Source organism: Nyctereutes procyonoides, unplaced genomic scaffold (assembly GCF_905146905.1).
Source record: "Nyctereutes procyonoides isolate TBG_1078 unplaced genomic scaffold, NYPRO_anot_genome, whole genome shotgun sequence".
Classification (NCBI taxonomy): Eukaryota; Metazoa; Chordata; class Mammalia; order Carnivora; family Canidae; genus Nyctereutes; species Nyctereutes procyonoides.
Genome location: NW_026575034.1, coordinates 8,392,992 through 8,412,434, shown reverse-complemented (window position 1 = coordinate 8,412,434; position 19,443 = coordinate 8,392,992).

Sequence of the window (19,443 nt, the reverse complement as noted above, 5' to 3'; positions counted from 1 at the left end):
TAGAAGGAGGGGTCCTGTGGGATACAAGTCTTTTAACTTTTCTCCTCTGAATGAGAGCTGGCAAGGAAGCAGCAGGTCCCCCCTCCTCTTCAGTGACAGCAGCAGCAGTGGAAGTGCCCCTTAGAGTGTTAAGCTTCTGAAATATCCCCCCTTTACCAGGTGAGCTCCACTGGCGTGGTTAGAGGTGCCCACCACAGAGCTGAGCCCTTGTGAGTTTCCAAGATATACCAAGTGAGCACCAGGGTCATTACTGAGATGCTCTGTCTGCTGTGGCCAGTAATTCAAGATGGTTGTGTCTGCTTGAGTTGAAAAAGCTGAACCCTTTACCAGCGCTCTGGTTAGTACAAAGAAAGGAAGGAGAATGTCGAATAGAAAATAATATTATTATTTTGCTTGCAGAGGCCAAGGTGGCACCTAGTGATCAGAGTGGGAATAGAGTAGCAATACTGTAGCTAAAAGACACAAACCACAAGGGCAGTGTCTACTTCAGGGATCGTGAACAGGATTTTTGGCTTTGGGCCTTCAACCGCAGTCCCTAGCAGAATACTAACAGTCTAGCAGCCTACCATGGTTTTAAGTGTTGTCATTGCCAGAGAGAGATTGCAAGCTGGCAAAATAATGTCGTGAAATGGATTGGCTTCTTTTGCGATCCCTAGATGCCAGAGCTCAAAATACTAGGAGAGAACTGCTGAAGCCGTGCAGCCTTCAGAATAGCAATTCCCCTAGAATATACCTCCCTGCAGCAGCCATGAGGCAAAGGACAATAGAGCTTCTATCACTTGCAAACTTAGCCTTTACTAATACAAACAGACGTTTGTTTCTCTCTTTTCCTGGCTAGGATGTCTCAAGATGCATATACTCCTCCCGTATCTTCCCAGGCCCAAGATATCCTCTGGGGTCGTCCCTCCAAGTTCATCCCAGCCCTGAGATTAGAACAGAAAGCAGAGAAGGACGAACCATATTCTCTTTGGACCCAGCTGACATCTGAATGTTCAAACCTGGCCTGATACATTTTTCCCCACTTTAAGAAATACCCCAGCTTTGAGGAACTTCGTCACTACTGATTGCAATTTCCTTGCTGTCAAATTGGGAGTTTGAACTAGATGGGTATTAAAGTTTTTTTTTTTTCCCAGATTCCTCTGGGGCATGAGACTCAGGCATCTCATTAACTAAAGTGCACCCTATTTAAGGAGCCATGGCATATGAATGGGTCCCTCTAATTCCCTGGCACAGTGCCACGGTTGCAGTAGGTTTCTTAGTGACTATTCCATTGATTACTAATCTGGGGCAAAGCCAACAGAGCTAAACCTTTCTCCATATAGGTTCATTTTGCCTTACTGTTCTTGCCTTGGGCTGTTGTAGTCTTTTGATGAAGGTCTTAAATTAACAAGCTCATTTCACATCTAGAACTAAGACAACCCTTCCTGTTCTCCCCATTCCAAACGAGAACAATTTCATCCCTATCACTCCAAGATCCCTTGTCTCCAAAAGCTCAGATACCAATTAGCCCCCATTGGAGATTAATAAACAATACAATAATGACAGATAAAAAGACTAATTCTTTGGCTGAGAGAATCACTTTAATTAATTTAATCCCGGCTGAAAGATCAGCTGTGCTCAGGCCTGCTCACCAGCAGGCTCCATTTATCCCAGTCTGTCCCTTCCTTGAAACCCAGGGTGTGCTCCGGAGCTGGCACTTAAGCAACAATGAGAAACAGATTGTACTGTCAGGCTTCATTAAAGGTCATCATTAGTATTCCAATTTGAAGACCGTCGCTCTAGCTCAACCTTTTACCAATCCTTCCCCCCTGCGCATTGTGAAGTTTGGTTCAGCTGTGAAACGCAAAAATTCTCCCCCGGCTCTCCGCGTCAGGATGGGTATCATTTGATGCCTGTCGCTCTGCAGCTTAAAGGGCAAATCCCCCAGGGAGAAGTGACGGTCCCAGGACTCTATCTGAAAAGCAGGTCCTGTGCAGCTGCCTGGGATGCGAACATTTCAAGGGATGGAACTTTCGGGGAGTCTGCCCTAGCAAGCAGAAATAGGACGGCCTTGTCACCTTCCCTGGGAATCTGTTCCAACTGATCTCTTGCAAAACAGCTGAAAAAGACTTCTTGGGGGAGCCCATGCTAGTGACAAATAGGAATCACCCACCAAAGGCAATTTCCCACTGGAAAATTGCTCTGGGCCAAAGGCTCAGTAGAGGGACAGGAAACTACCTGCCACTGCCGGCCGGTCCAGCCCTCCACGCACACGCTCAGCTGGCTTTGGGGAGACCGTTTTCAGGCTGTTCACTTCGCACAGGATAGGATATGGTCATTTTCCTTTTCTGCAAACAGCCAGTTTTTAACTACTTTCCCTCTGCTGAAGCGGTTTTTATTTTTAGGTGATTGTGTGCACAGGGGTAAAATTTTACATACTTTTTACCCCTTTTCTCAGTAAGTAGAGCAACAGCCTAGTCTCTGCCTGTTTTTGGAATTAGGTCACCTCCTCTGGGTGCTGCTCTCCATCACCTGTCTTCTGACTTGCGTCTGTCGGGTTGTTTTCAGCAGCTTATTTTGGTCGTTATTCTCTTGACTCTTTTAACCTGTTTGTCTCACATCTCATTCGGGGCCGGGCCATGCTGTTCCTTTTTAAAACTAGTGGACACAGAAGGTGCACGAATATTCATCAAATGAACAAATTGATGAAGTATTTACTGATCATGGACTGAATTGAATATACAGCTCTGTGTTAGGGAAATGTGTTTTTAAAAAAGTATTCGATATAGATCTTTGCAAAGTCGGCTGAGGGGGCCCTCAGCAACTCTGTGTCCTGCCCTTCTGCCCAAAAGGGCCCTACTGCCTTCATTCACCTGGACATCTGTGCTCTCTGTGCTTAGAAGTCCCACTAGTTATAAGGAGAACAGACCAAAAGTCATTCATACTTTAGTGTAAATTAGTGACAAGAGCTCCTACCATATGTTGAATTCTGTTTCTCAAGTGCCCAGTGTAGGACTGAGCACTGAGTAGACAGCCCATAAATTTGTAGAATTTGATTGAAATAGGAGCGGAGGAAGGGGATCCAAAGGAAGGTATCATCAATGGAAGGATTTGCAACATATCCTAAGGCAGCTTAAACTTCCCTTAAACTCTTAAACAATTACTTACCCTTTCTTCACTCAATCCATGCCAGAACCCATGCATTCTGCAGAAGTGTAAGATAAAATAAATGCCCTTTGTTACAAACCCTGGAGTTTAGGGAGTGGTTTATTATGCAGTTTTATGATCAACATAGTGTGGCACAGGTGCCTCGAGGGGCTTGTGTGGCGGGGGTGGGGTGGGGGAGTGGGTAGGGAGTGTGTGGATGAAGTGGGGGAAGCTACCTAGGTGGCTCAGGACTGCACCCCACTCCAACCACAGCAGCCATACTTTTATCTACTTTACATTCCAGGCTTTGAAGAAGGGCGTCTGAAGCAAAACTATTTTCAAATCAATGTGCTATTTGATAATCTAATGGTTTTTACAGGTTGGAGTTTCTAGGATCCTATGAAAACTCCTAAATTTTGAATTTAAGTGTCACTGGAAAGAAATGTGAATCCCAGAAATAAATACTATAGGGAAGGAGAAACAGCCCTCCCCACTGGACCTTTCCTGAACTGCAGAGGTGCCCTGCATGTCCCATAAATGGGATGAAGGACAATATGGAACTTCATTTGGTCCCTTCCTGGTGCTCGTTAGTGGTGTTGTCTGGCTGCCCAAATCATGCTGCCTTTCAAACCCAGGGGAGTCTTTTCCAGATAGCAGGCTCAGTTTTCTTTGTAAATGCTTTAGTGCAGAAACCCCTGTAGTGAACAAATGCCATTATTTGGCTGCCCAGCAATTAGTCCCACTACCTTTTTAAAATGCCTTTATTGAGATATAATTCATACACAAAAAAACTGCACGTATTTAATATATATAATTTGATGAGTTTAGATGTATGCATATACCCATGGTACCATCACCACGATGGAGGTCAGTTCTGTGAGCACCTAGTGTTTACCTAATGGACTTCTTTCTTTTTTTCCCTAATACAGCCAGAGTCTGTTTTCATTGCTGCAATAAAAAATGCCAGTGACACTGTCTGTAAGTTCACTTTCCATCTGCCTCTCTCTCTATAGATTCCCACATGAAGTAAACGATATATGTGTTAAATGTCCAAAGGGAGGATACAGGCAAGCAACTTGAGCTAAATATCATGTTTACAGAGTCTCAGACCTTGGTTTCTCTCTGAGTACCTTTAGAATAAGAATAAATGGACTTGTGCTTTACCAAGTAGTAAGCTAAAGCCCTATGATCCTTGTAAACTGTGATAGGAACATCTGGAATAGACTATGTCTTTTTAACCTTCCTCCTTCAGGGCTATCCAAAGGTTCCCAATCTTCTGTGTGCCTAAGAGTTACTTGAAATATTGTTCAAATATAAACATCCTGGACATCCTCTCCCTACCCTACATCCCAAGATTCTACTACAATAGGAGATTCCGATAAGGGTGCTCTCAGGATTATACTCTGAAAAACACAGGAAGCCAGCCTAAAGATGAAGCCATTACACAAAGAAGGAAAAATTAGAGAAACTCAGAAACAATGGTAGAGCCCTATTCAAGCTGTGCCTAAAGCTCAATCCACCTATATATAGAGTTAAGAAAGAATACATTTCTTGTATTATTTTTAAGATTTTATTTATTTTTTTTAGAGAAAGGGAGCACGAGTAGGGGGAGGAGCAGAAGGGTGGGGAGCTGAGCACAGAGCCTGCCATGGGGCTTGATCTCACAACCCTGTGATATGACCTGAGCTGAAATCAAGAGTTGGAAGCTTAACAGGCACCCCTACATTGCTTGTATTATTTAAGCCAAAATTAAAATGGTTTTCTGTTACTTACAGCTGAAAGCATCTTAACTAGTATGGAAATATTTTTATCTCATACATATGATTGGATAACCACAACCACCCATGAAGAAGGTTTTAGTTTTATTGCTATTATCAGATGATGAAAGCAGTTTAAAAAGCTGGAATCTTTGCTTAGATTGAGCATAATTTAGAGCCAGATGCAAGAAGTTAGGTCTTCTTGAGGCATAGTGACCCTCTACTAAGGAAAATAGAACTTTTGCCCATATTGATACTGATTTTGTATTCTTCTACCTTCCTGCAGTCTTTTCTGAAAATTGGGCCCGTTCTGATATTCATTATGTGGCTACCAGTTGGAACAGATTCATTGCTGCAGACATATAATTTAGTTTTTCTTCCTTCGTTTTATGTTTCAGTATTTCCCTTTTTTTCTCCAACTCTACTGTAAGTTTCTCAAAGACAAAGACCACATCTTGAATCCTTCACATTCCCTAGAAGATGCCCGACCTAGAAGATTGCTAATTATTGGCTGACTGAATTATAACAAAAGGACAGGTAAACCCACAGGGTAAAATAAACTGGTTTATTCAAATGTATAACTGAGTTCGGGTAGTTTCTGACACATAGTTTGTCCTTAATAAATTTTTGCTGAATGAAGGAATGAATATCAATTGAGCCTTTCTGTTATAATGATACTCTATGTCCATGACATTGGAGAATGGGCTTTTTAGCCAAACACTGAAAAACAAACAGTAGGTTAATAGAGGGTCTTATCTTGTCTTCAAAGAATAATGCTTTGACTTTGACAAATGCTTTGAGTTTGAGCAAACTGAAGATTTTATGGGATGCTCTTAGCATCAGCGCCAGGAACACTAATCATGAGATGTTTATAATTCAACTTTCACATAATTTAAGATCAGTATTTCTGCTTTGTTGTACAGTACACAGCAAGTGCTGCATTACACTCAATAAAACTTACAGCATACTCAGACCACAGGGTAGGCCCATTTGGCAAAAAGATTAGAAACTTAAGGAATCCAACCACTGCTGAGAATCAAAGACTGAGATTCTAGATTTTATATGTGCCTACTGTGTGTTAGTAATATTATAATTACAAGATCTTATATGTTGCCTAAGTCATAAAAGTTCAAAAATCTGCCCTTAACTTGGCATTTCAACATGGCCTGGTAGACTAGAAAGCAATTGTTTTAGACTAGCACACCTGGTTCCGTTTCCAGCTCTAACACCTACATGGTGTGGATGGACCAGAGGCAGGTCACAAACCTGAGACTTCTTCCCTCTTCTGTAAAATGGAGATGACGCTAAAACCCACTCCACTGAGTCATTGTGAAGGTGCAATTATGCAATATATGATGCAAAAGTACTTTATTAAATATAACATTTCAGATGATTTGTGCAGCAGCAACAGAGATTTCAAAGTAGCTTAAATACAGAGAGAAGGTATTGGCTTTCATAACTGAATATTTAGCCCTGAGATGGTTAAGGCTCCATCTCTTTTCTGTATACACCTCTGCTCTTCTGTGTAGGTGTATTTATTATTAGGTTGGTTTCATTCTTAGTTTTACAATGGCTGCCAGCAGTAGGCTGGGCTATGGACTTTCTGGACTTTCTTTATTTTTATGGAATAAAAAATGCTTCGTATAGCCTTCAAGCAAAAGTTCTAAGTTTTCTTGTGATTGGAGTACTCCTGAGTAATGACAGAGGTCAGGATTATGAAGATTGGCAAAGAGCAATCAGGGCCAACCCCAAGACCAAAGGATGAGGTCAATACTACCAAAAGTACATAGATCCTAGAAAATGAGTAACATTTCCCTAAGGGAAAGTTAGGAAATTGGGGGTTGAGAAGGGGGGATAAATTCTGAGTGGACACAAATCTTCACTCCCTTGTATACAAGCAGCTTTTTATTTTGACTGATATTAATATCATAGCTCAATTTGGTATACATCTGTGTATTTAATCTGTTTTACAGTTTTGCTTTAAGATATTTAAGTGGCTTAACTCATGCTATTTCCCTCCTTCCTTTTTGTTGCCACTTCTCAAATTACTGACAGAGCTCCCATAATGAGAGTCGTATACACATTTGATTTGTAGCATATGGAAATGCGTAGAAAACTGGAAAGCCCTATGCAAATAGAAGGTACTTTCCCTGTTACTTTGCTTGTTACTATGGGCCTTTGACTTTGGGGATGCTTAGTAGCATGGTAGGATTGTGTGATTCTCTGGATGGTCACATTCATTGGAAGCTAGATTTATTCATAAAGGATATGCTTTATAGGTTCCAAGATGAAATTTCTCTGCCCAAGCCTTATTAGACAACTTAGCCTCAGGCTTTTCTGAAACAGGTGGCTCAGTGGCTCTTAGAATAATAGTACTAGTCATTCTGGTAACAGCTTAATTTGTGTAATGACTGGCAGTTCACAAACTGCTTAAAAAGCCTAAGAGCAAAGGATGGATGTGGAAATTCTGTAGAATTTAGTCCAAGGTGTCATATCCCTAGTGAGTGGTATGCCTAGTGTAGACTGAGAACAATCATAACCAAAATTCCTAGTAGCATAATTATTTAAGATCCAAACTCTAAATCTTTATTTCTTTATAAACTTCCTAAATGTCTGCAGCTTTATAATTATTGCATGTTTTCACACCCCTTGGCTCATTTGATTCTCACAATCTCTTTTGAGGTAGGCAAGGATTATTAGTTTTATTTTACAGATGAGGAAACTGAACCCCAGAAAAGATAAAGGACTTGCCGAAGGTCAAATAGAAAGTGTCAAGTTCAGATCTTTTGATTCCAAATTCAATATTCATTCTCAAAGCATATCAGATTCACTCTGGACTCCAGGAAAGGACTTAAACATTTGTGTTAGTAAGCGCATAGAATCAATTAGTAAGATAGGAATAGGATCTTGGGGGAGTTTTACAAGGTCAGAAGAGTCTCCAACCTTAATCCCAACAGAGGCTGCAGGAAGAGCTAACTGACTTAAAAACTCCTCCAACTCTTAAATCCTGAAATTCTGGGATCCATATTTCAAGGGCAGATCATCATTCCAAGAGCTTTGATTACATTGTCAAGAATGACCTACCCGTATTAAAGCATCTGTTTCTGACAATTAGCATGTTTGACTAACAATTAGGTTCACTTTTGAACCATGACCGCAGAATGAGCTAATGTTCTCTGGCAGTCCCTCTTATCCCAGGGCAAGAGTAATGCCAACCACATGAATTCATGTTGGCCCTGTCGGAAGTGTGTGATCTCCTCCACGCAATTCCAAGGGAAAGGGCCATGCAAGGGCAGATGAAGTCATTCATGTGGCCACTAACCATAGTTATCCAAGTTGCTATTACTCTCTTGATTTAAATCGCTGGTTTTCCTACAAAGAACATATTTTTTGGTTTTCATCAAATACTCCTGTATACATCTAGTCCTTGCAACTCAGATAGTTTCAGTGCACATTTCATTATACAAGCACAATACATTTAAAATTGTAATTTTCATAGCCATTTTGTAGAATATTAGAACACTGAATGATGATTTTGTAATAAGCAGAGCTAATTAAAGCAGATGCTTTTGAAGTTACAGAGGAGGGTGGTGAATCATCTCCAGTATAACATGAATGTGTGGGGGTTATTTTTTGTTGGATTAACACAACCAGACTATTGCCAAAACTATCTTCAAATAAATGCTTATTTTTTGGATGTCTTATCTTAATAAGCATGTAAAATTATTTTAACATAACAAGCACATGTTTATCTTAAAATTGAATTACTATGTTTGCATTTATTCCAGTCATTTACTTGGAGCCAGATTTGTACCAAAAAGGATAGAAGGCAGGATGCTACACTTTAGTTAAAAAGTAAGATTTTAAAAATATGTATATAGAGACTGTTTCAAATGAACAAAAACCCAAAATACTAGCAGCTGACTTTACACTCATCTTTTTGTTTTTGGACAATTTGAAATTAACTCAGATCTTTCTACTTTTCCATTACCAAATGAATTCTTTAGTTCAACCCGAATGTGTCCAGGCCAGTAGTGATGGTAGGAATCTTTCTGAACCTGCAGAATAGTTACTGCTATTAAATGTCAGACTCCCATGCAACAATCTGTAGGGACTGGGAGCTTCAGTGACCCCTTCTGGTCCTTAGTACCCTTTTCTTTAAGCTCTCACCAGCCAACATTTATTTGCTGACTGATTTATCCATAGTACAGTGATTTACTGTGCTTGACATTATGGCAGGGTGGCTGTTGTATGCCCAGGTGAATTCTGTTCACCAATTAAATCTTTTATGTTGGAAAAATAAGGACTACATTATTATCATTACTACTGTTAGTAGATCAGATATTGGGATTTTACAAGAAAAATGGGATTATGAAGTCTTGGCTTGCTGAGCTGCACTCATAAATTTTTCTTTGTTGTTGTTGTTGTCAAGATTTTATCTTTAAGTAATCTCTACACCCAAGGTGGGGCTCAAACTCACAACCCCACACACTCCACCGACTGAGCCAGCCAGGCGCCCCTCGTAAACTTTAACATTTTAACCTATAATAGGATACTTTAATCTGCTGTGTCTCTGCAAGAACTCTAATTTCTATATTCAAATGAGTTATATTATACCGATCTCCATAGTCATTAAATGGTTTTGCCACATGAGAATGAATGTGGCAGGCCTAAACTAATTACACTTTTCACTCAGGATGAGGAGGAAAATGAACTGTCTGCTGTTGTAATCAGATTGTGTATCACTTGTCTTGTTCAGAAATGGGAAGCGTTGTGAAAATAGAATTTGGCAATAAGAGTAATCCATTATGCCGCAGCTATTTTGTCCCCAGCGCTTCCCGTGCATTGTCCTTTAATCCTCTCAAGAATCCGGTGTCTCAAGGCATCCATTCTACAGAAAGTTTGTACCCTTTTACCAACTACCCCCCACTTCCCCTACCTCCCAGCCCCTGACAAATGCCATCCCACTCTCTGTTTTTAGGAGTTTGACTTTTTTTCCTTCCCTGATGGGGTGTTTGCAAGTCATTGCCAACAGTCAGCGTGGAGATACTTAGCACTGCACTGCCCTCTTGTGCTTTCCTCTGAGTTTACAACATCTAGATGAGTAAAGTCCCCTCCCTGCCTTTCTCCCACCCAGTCTTTCCTTTGCCACTTCAACAGTTGAGGTTGCCTGCTAGTTTTATATTCAAATTGAGGTTTTCGAAGGCTCTTTGTAAATAATGGTGTCTTTGTCCACACTGGAATCCTGAATGCTTCTTCCCTTGCACTCAAGATTTTCTCCCCTTCGTTGCTCTCTTAACAGTAAATTGCAGAAAAGTGGTAAAAAATACCCCAAACCAGCCAGTTTATAAGAGCTCAGATATTTGACAGAGAAACTGCAATAGTTATCAAGCTAAGTCGACTGTGTTCTGACAATTCATTTTTATAATTACTCTATTATGAATTCCCATTATAAATAACTAATCGATGTTAAATGGATCTCCTGAGAGGAAACACATTTGACAAAGGGCCAAACTGATGAAAACCCCAACTCAAAAGCATACTTAAAATGACTTAATGGGAAAAGAAATAGAAAGTCTTCAAAATGACAAAAATGACAAAAAAGATGTTAAAAACAAAACAAAACACAAAGCCCTCTCTCCCCAAAGTAAACCAAAAAAACCCCTAATTTTTGTAAAACTAATAAGTGAGAAAAATTAATCTGCTCACCGAACCATTGTTTTGACTAAATTGTCCTAGGAACCAACTTAATTTCAACCAAATTGTTCTCTTCCAAATCATATGTGGCTAAATTATTTCCAATTTTCATTTGGCCAAATCCTATGTTACCCTCACAAGCCAATCAAGAAATTCAGTCATCGGGGATCCCTGGGTGGCTCAGCAGTTTAGCGCCTGCCTTTGGCCCAGGATGTGATCCTGAAGTCCCAGGATCGAGTCCCACATCAGGCTCCCTGCATGGAACCTGCTTCTCCCTCTGCCTGTGTCTTTGCCTTTCTCTCTCTGTCTCTCATGAATAAATAAATAAATAAATAAATAATAAATAAATCTTGAAAAAGAAAGAAAGAAAGAAATTCCGTCATCAAAATGAGATTTTTTCAAGCCTCTTTTACCTAGAAATGGTATGTATGTATTACATTTATGTCTTCCTTTGTATATCTTTCTTGGTTTTTCAGCCTTTTCATAAGCATATAATTTGATCCCCACAAAAAGCTGAGAGTTCATTCCTATCTTAAACCCGAGCAAATGGAGGTTCAGTGAGGCTTAAGGATTAGTGGCAAGGCTTGGATGAGGCCCCAGATCTTTTAGGCTCTATGCTGTGGCCAGTTCCATCACAACAGTGACAAGAATGTAAATGCTTTGTTCTTTGGGATGGAGCCTAGAACAGAGCTGGGACCATTGCTTGCTTTCTTTCTTTCTTTCTTTCTTTCTTTCTTTCTTTCTTTCTCTTAAAGGAGCTTGTCTTTCAGCGTCTTGCAGGGTTTGTGTTTCTTTGCTAATGAAAGAACCTTTAGCTCTTCAAGTCAAGGAGCACCATAGGTCCCTCCCACATGAGTGCTGGGAACAAACAGTCTCAGGAGGTAAATGCAAGTGACAGATCCCACACTGCCTTGAATCAGATATCCTGCCCGACAGCTGGAAGATACAAGATTCTTAGACTTGAGCCGGAACCTGCATCATAGTTCCACGTAACCACATAATTAGTGAAAATATATTAAAATTAGGAATAAGAATGGCTGACTTTCATTTGGTGCCTAGTAGGTTCTAAATACATTGCTGAGTAACCTGCAAACAGCATCTCACTTAATTTTCACAAGTCCCCTGTGAAGTAAGTCATGTTATAATTCTCATTTTGCAAATAGGGAAACTGAGATTTAGAGAGGTTACATGCTTGAGAGACACTACAGCTTTGAGAGAATCCACTTGGTGTCATTGTTTGAGCCAGAAGACTGTTGTTCCAGTGCTGGTGCTATCTACCACTTTCTAACTGTGACTTCTGGTTTGCTGCTTAACATTTCCGTGCCTCAGTTTCCTTATCCATAATACCAAAGATTCCTGCTCCATAAGGATCTTGTGGGTATTAAATGAGCCAATACATATAAAGTGAGTAAAGGTACTTAACGTATAATAAGTACTACACTTTTTTAATAGAAGGAGTTAAGCTCAGGATGCTTCAGGTCACTTATGTGGTCTCCTTAAAGTAAAGACTGCGTTTTTTCTCCTTGTGGATATTATGAAGTGGATCCTAATAATATTTTCTGCTGTGGTGTATTTCTCTGTGTAGGAGAGTGATCTGAGAAGCTTTAAAAACCATGGCTCTTGATTCAGTAGGTCTAGGGCAAGGCCCACTCATCTTCATCTTCATTTTTCTGAAGCTTTAAGAGATGCTTCAGTGTAGTCAGAATGGCAAGTCACTGTCATAGCAATTAGGTGTTGTTTTTTTTTTAACTAGGTTTACAAAGTTCTTCCTTGTAATAAGACATTTATTCAGTGCCTGCTATATGCTATTTGCTAAGTGCTTTATTTGGATCATCTCATTTAAAACCTCCATGAGTTAGATAATATTCTCATTCACACTTTGCAGATGGAAAAAACAAAGAATATAAAGTCTAAGGAACTTGCTGAAAGTCACTTAGCTAACTGGTGACAGAGCCGGGACTTTAAACCAGGTGCGCTGATGCCATGGCATGTACACTTAACTACTAGCCTATATTGCCTTCCCATGTTCCACCTAACTGGAACTTTGCCCTAAATCTGTGCAGTAAGCTGGTTTTGCCATGCCCCCCCCCATTAATAGATGAGGAGATTATAAGTAAAGATTTGACCAAATGTACAGCTAGTCAGTGTATAAGCAGGGGCTTATAACTTAAAATCCTATGCTCTTTCTATGTTGCACAGAACTTTAAATAACCAAGGATTAGTTATTTTAGAAAGCCTCGCATGTGCATTATTTCTTCCTCTTTCCTGCAGGGATTCTCTGGTCCACACCTTCATCCCATGGGTTACTCTGGGGAGAACTTCAACCACAAGCCCTCTTCTGTCTTTATCCCTTGTCTACATACCCATCTTCATCTTCAACCACTAAATGTAGAGCTCATTGAGCAACTCTTGCTTAAATTTGACTAACATTTTTCTGTTTACATCTGTAGTGGGTTGAATGGTGGCCCCCCAAAAAGATATGTCCACATCCTAACCCCTGTGAATGTCACCTTGTTTGGAAAAAGGACCTTCACAGTGTCACCTTGTTTGGAAAAAGGACCTTTACAGATATAATTAAGTTAAAGATCTCCAGATGAGATCATCTTGGATTACCTGGGCAGGCCATAATCATAATTCCAGTGACAAGTATCCTTGTAAGACAGAAAAGACACAGACACAGGAGAAAGCCATGTACAGAGTGAGAATACTGGAGCCACAGCCACAGAATGCCTGGAGCCACCAGAGGCTGGAGAAAGCAGGGAACAATTGTCCCCTAGATCCTCCAGCCTGAACATGACCCTACTAATACCTTGAATGACTTCTGGCCTCCAGATTTGGGAGAGAGTAAATTTCTGTTGTTGCAAGCCACCTGGTTTGTGGTAATTTGTTATGGCAGCCTTAGAACCCTAGTGCGCCATCTCTTCACTTCTTGACTTTTAGATCTTGAGACATCTGTGGCTTCTCACTCATTCAATCCTATGTCTCAAATAAATCCTCTGCTCCAGGCTGATGCCCCTTCATGGCCTTCTGTATGGGACCCTCAGATCCTTAATGCTTCCATGTTGCTTCCTATTTACTGGTAAGCATATATGCTATCCCAACTGAATTCCCCCTCAGAGGGGAATCGTCTTTTGAGGTGGTGTAATGCAGGGAAGGAGACAAGCTCTACAAGGACATGGGGTGGTGTGGGCAGGGCCCCTTTGTCCATATTTTTGTTCCTTGTCATATTTTCTCCTCTTTTTACCCTCCCCTGTGTTGTCACTATTAAAGAGCACACCTGAAGTTTACTGCTTACATAAGTCATGCCTGGTCCTTGGGCATCATCTATAATAGAAGAGTATTAGACAAGTTGACCTCTTTCTCTCCTAAGTCTCCTATATAAGGTATAGTAAAATCTATGTACGCCAGAAATTTTCTCAAGCACCTACTAAGTGCTAAACATTGCCCCAAGAGCTGGGGCTATAGTGGTAAGATAGATGTGGTGCCTTAACTCATAGGGTAGACTCTTCTTGGGTTGGTAGATACTGTGCTTGCCCACTTGGACTTGAGTAAGGCCACATAGCTATTGACAGGCTGTCCAGGATTCAGATTTAGTTCTGTCTGACTTCAAAGTTCAGGATTTCCACCATAACTGGTGCCTTAGTCATAGTTTTGGCGGTAGATGATAGTGTACTCAAATGGTATAACTGAGGAGAGTTTAATAAGAGAGAGTTTACAAGGGTGTAGACAAGGTTAAGAAAAACAAACAAGGGTTGGCGCTGTGTCCCAATGCTTGCACCAACAGGGAGGTTTTGCCTGGGTCTGAATAGGTGACATCAGGAAGTGGTTAGCAAAACCTGGGAGAGTACCTGTGCCTGCAAGGAGGGTGGGCAGGCAGGAGTTATGCCCTCTGGTAGAGGGCCAACCCACAGCAACCCTTAAGAAGAGATTTGGGAGGATAAAGACCCTAATTTCACACTTCTCCCCTTTCCATCTCCTGCCCATGCTTCCCACTGGCCAAATTCCACCAGAAGCCAGAGGATAAGGGAGGTCAGATGGTGCATGCCTTAGAGGTAGGTCTGGTGTCACAGAAAAGGATGCAGCGGTGAAAAGTAGATCTAAGGGGACAAATGAAAAATGCGCAGCACACCAGTGCTTTTCAAATATTACTCATTTAAATACTATCTTCGTGAATTCATCATATCCCACATGTACTACACACTCACTTGTTCTTAATATTTAAAAGATATTTAATAAATTTTTAAAATGTTCCCATTCTTACTGTATTAAATGTATTGATAGTAATGAGTATTAATAAATGTACTAATAGTAATTAAAGTAAATGCCACTACCTTAAATTGAAGAAAACTATTGAAAACACACTGGAAAGAAATCAAGTTTAGTAAGCTTTTTTTTTTTAATTTTTTAAAAAAATTTATTTATGATAGCTACAGAGAGAGAGAGAGAGAGGCAGAGACACAGGCAGAGGGAGAAGCAGGCTCCATGCACCGGGAGCCCGATGTGGGTATCGATCCCGGGTCTCCAGGATCGCGCCCTGGGCCAAAGGCAGGCGCCAAACCGCTGCGCCACCCAGGGATCCCTAAGCTTTTTAAAAAAATTTTAATTTTTGTTTTTTTTTAAAGTTCAGTAAGCTTTTAAAAATAAATACTAATTTATCTAATGAGGTCCTGTATAGTCTAGACCCCACCTGCCTCTCCAGTGGCCTCTGCCCCACCCCTGCTGCATGCTTTCGTCCCTCCATTTCAGCCACACTCCCACCTACCACATTCCCTCAACATAGATCACTGACAGACTACAATCCAAAATGACAGGGAACCTGAGTAACACAACAAATATAGAACAATCGGTTAAAAACAAGAACTATGCTTTCATGAGAAAGATCCTAGAATTGCAGTAGTATCACTAAAGGTTTTGTCATTGATCTGGATATCTAGGTTCTTGTCCTGACACCAAAGTTTAAGTCTATGGTCTTAGATCAAATATTTAACAGATACGTGACTCAGTTTCTCATGGAGGCAGGGAAGGAAACATGGGCACATATGCCAGCAGCTCTCCACCCCCACAACTTTCAAAAGGGAAAATAATTACTGCCAAGAACATAATAGATGTACTAAATCAGCTGCCTAGATCGTTGAATGCAATTCATGGTTGCATTTGTTCCGTGATGGGAATATTGCAAAATTTCTTCCAAATACATACCTCCACCAAATCCAAACTCTCTATGACCAACTGGATGTCTCAGTCATGCTACATTTATTTATAGCTCTCCTTAGCAAAAAGAAAGAGAAAGAAAGAAAAAAGAAAGAAAGAAAGAAAGAAAGAAAGAAAGAAAGAAAGAAAGAAAGAAAGAAAAAGAAAGATCCAGTATAGATATTTATGGACAAATGGGATAACACATAGAGAGGTATGGCACTTCGGATGATGTCTACTTTCCTTGGGGGCTTTACCTCTTCACCTCCTCTCAGATGTGTGGGAAGAGTTGGCCCCATCCAGGCTTCATTCCGTTGGCCAGTGATGTCACGAAGTAATCAGAATCAGGAGACACAGCTGGGGACGTTTGCTTCCAATTGTGCCCTTTTCTGCTAGACTTGAATCTGGGAGGATGAACTTGATATCTTGAATGATCCACGCTCCTCATTTCTGCCCCCTGCTCTACGCCCTGAAGAAACCTGTTCTGCACAGTAAGTTCCCCCTGACTTCTAGTTGAATCCATTCAGTTACGAGTACCAACAGGAGACCACAGGGAGGGAGAAGAGGAAGGTTGGGGTATTATTCCCCTGACTTCACAGTTAGGGTCTCCTCCACTGAAGATCACAGCTCCTGTGAGATAGTCCTCTCTAAGTTTTGGCGACTTATCCCTTCTCCCACCTTTGGTCATCATCCATTTAGTACACTTACCCTAGACTGGCTACTTGGAGTGCCATTATCTTTCCTATCTTTGACCCTGGCTAGAAGAGGGTGAAGGGCTGGAGCTGCTCACAGCCTTCAGGTTATCTTGTGGAGTCTGAGAGAAGATCAATGTGAAGGAGACCAGAGTCAAGGGAGCCAAAGGGACCGAGTCCTGCCCTTTTTGGCTGAGACCTGACTTTAGGTTATGGCTGAGACTGTCAGATACACTAGTTTTTCAGTTGCGTAAGCCACTTTATTTTCTTTTTCGCTCCAAACATTTTAAGTTGGTGTTTCAGTTGCATCAAACAGAATGACTCTTAATTAAGGTGTAACTAAAAATATAGATGTAAAGTGAAGATGCATGGGTCCCCCATCCTAAAGAATCTCCATTTGACCTAAACACAGAACTACCTTCCAGTTCTGTCTCCCTGAGGCCTGATCCTACAGTAGATGGTATTTTCATGTTTTTATAAGATTCTATCTCCCTTACACAATATGTATATACTTATAATATTCACCATTTTAAAAAAGATTTTATTTATTTATTCATGAGCGACACAGAGAATGGGGAAGAGACACAAGCAGAGGGAGAAGCAGGCTCCCCTCGGGGAGCCTGATGTGGGACTCGATCCCGGAACTCTGGGATCACGCTGTGAGCCCAAGGCAGACGCTTAACCAGTGAGCCACCCAGACGTCCCCATATTCACCATCTTTATTCAAGTTAGCATGGGTGAGTCTCTGCTCCTTGGAGCAAAATGAACATAATAGAACAGGTGCCATTTTACAGATAACAAAATGGATGCCAAGATAAATGAACAAACTTTAAGTAAACCTGGACTTGGCAGTTAGGTCTTCTGGCCCAGGACCTTTCTATGTTCCCTTTACCCCCCTCCCTTATGCTTTTCTCTTCCCATCTGCCATGGACTTCTGTGGCCCTGTTGCCCTGGTAGCCTAGGACATGTCACATTATCTGAGGGCCTTGATACTTGCCAACTGTCAGAGAAGGAAAGTCATGGGCTTGTCTTTCTCTGAGTTTCCATCTCTTGCCTTATACTTACTTGGCATTTAGCATGTGCAAAACTCTATGAAGGTCCTGAGGATGCTTAATAATATTAACATGTACTTTTATTGAGCTCCTCAAGTATTCATGACTTGCCTTTTCAGATGAGAGTAAATTTATCTGGCATCTGATTCATCTTTGAAAAATCTATAGTGCCTAGCAGAGTATTTAGCTCACATTAAAAAATCAGTAAGTATCCACTGACAAGATTGACTAAAAGGCTTTTATATTAGGCAAATGCTGGCTAAGCTGCTGGAACAAAATTAAGGTGGCTCCAACATGATTGAAGTTTATTTCTCTCCCACTGCCCACAGGATTGCAGGCAGTTCAGAGTAAGTATCTGTTCTAGGGAGTCATCCAGGGACTCAGATTCTAACTTCTTGCTCTGCTATCTTCTAGGGTATTTTTGTTCCCATAATCAGAACTGGCTCACTAGCTGGCTCACTGGCTTAGAATGTATCACAATCACATTCTGCCCTAATGATAGGAGGAAAGGGAAAGTGAGGGGAAAGCAGGTAACTTCCTTATTAAAATATGATTCAAGGGGTACCTGGGTTGCTCAGGCGGTTAGGCCTCCAACTTTTTTTTTTTTTAAGATTTTATTTATTTGAGAAAGAGAGAGAGAGAGAGAGAGAGAGAGAGAGAGAGAGAACACAAGCAGGGGCAGACAGAGAGGAAGAAGCAGACTCCCCGCTGAGCAGGGAGCCTGATGTGGGGCTCAATCCAGGCCCCGAGATCATGACCTGAGGCAAAGGCAGACACTTACCTGGCTGAGCCACCCAGGCACCCCAGGCCTCCAACTTTTAATTTCAGCTTAGGTCATGATCTCAGAGTCATGGGATCGAGCCTTGTGATTGAGGCTCAGGGAGTCTGCTTGAGGCTTCTTTCTCTCTCTTTCTTTTTGCCTACTTATGCTCTTTTTCTCTCAAATCAATAAATAAATCTTTAAAAAATAAAAGCAAAAATAAATAAGATAAAACATGATTCAAATGAGCACATATTTCTGCTTGTAGCTCTTTGACTAAAACATTGTCACACGGTCACACTGACTTGCAAGTGATACAGGGAAATATAGAATCTAAATGGACAGCCATGTGGTCAGATATAACTTAGGATTCTATTGCTAAAAGAAAGACGAGGAGCCATTTGATCATTAAATGTTCGCCAAATGACTACGCAGGAAAATAAAATGGTACGTTCACCCAAGTGAGCTTTTTGGTCATTCCTCTCCTAGGTATTTACCTAAGAGTAATGAAAACATGTATCCACACAAAGACTGTACAGAAATTTTCACAGGAGCCTTATTCATAATAGCCAAAACCAAGAAACAAACCAAGTGTCCATCAACAGGAGAATGATGAAACATGTTGTAGGATACTCATACAATGGAATGCCCTCAGCAATACAGAGGAACAAAGTACTGATACCTGAAACAACCAGGGCTGGCTTACCCATTGGGCACAGCAGGCATAGTGCCCAGGCCCATGACAATACTCTAATTTCTTTAAAATCAAGAGGAAAAAAAAAAGAACTTTTAGGCTGCAGAAAAAAACATTTTACTAATATATATTACAAATATATTTGCTGTTATAGTAACACGGTTATATGATATAAATTCTTTTTTTTTTTATTAATAAAGGGGCCCATGGGATGCTTGGGTGGCTCAGCAGTTGAGCATCTGCCTTCGGCTCAGGGCATGATCCCGAGTCTGGGGATCGAGTCCTGCATCGGGCTCCCTGGAGGGAGTCTATTTCTCCTCTCTCTGCCTATGTCTCTGCCTCTCTCTCTGTGTCTCTCATGAATAAATAAATAAAATCTTTCAAAAAAAAAAGGAGGGGGTCCATGAAGTCACTAGGGCTCTTGAAGGTCATAATGTAGCCCTACAAACAATACTGATGAGTCTTTAAAGCATTG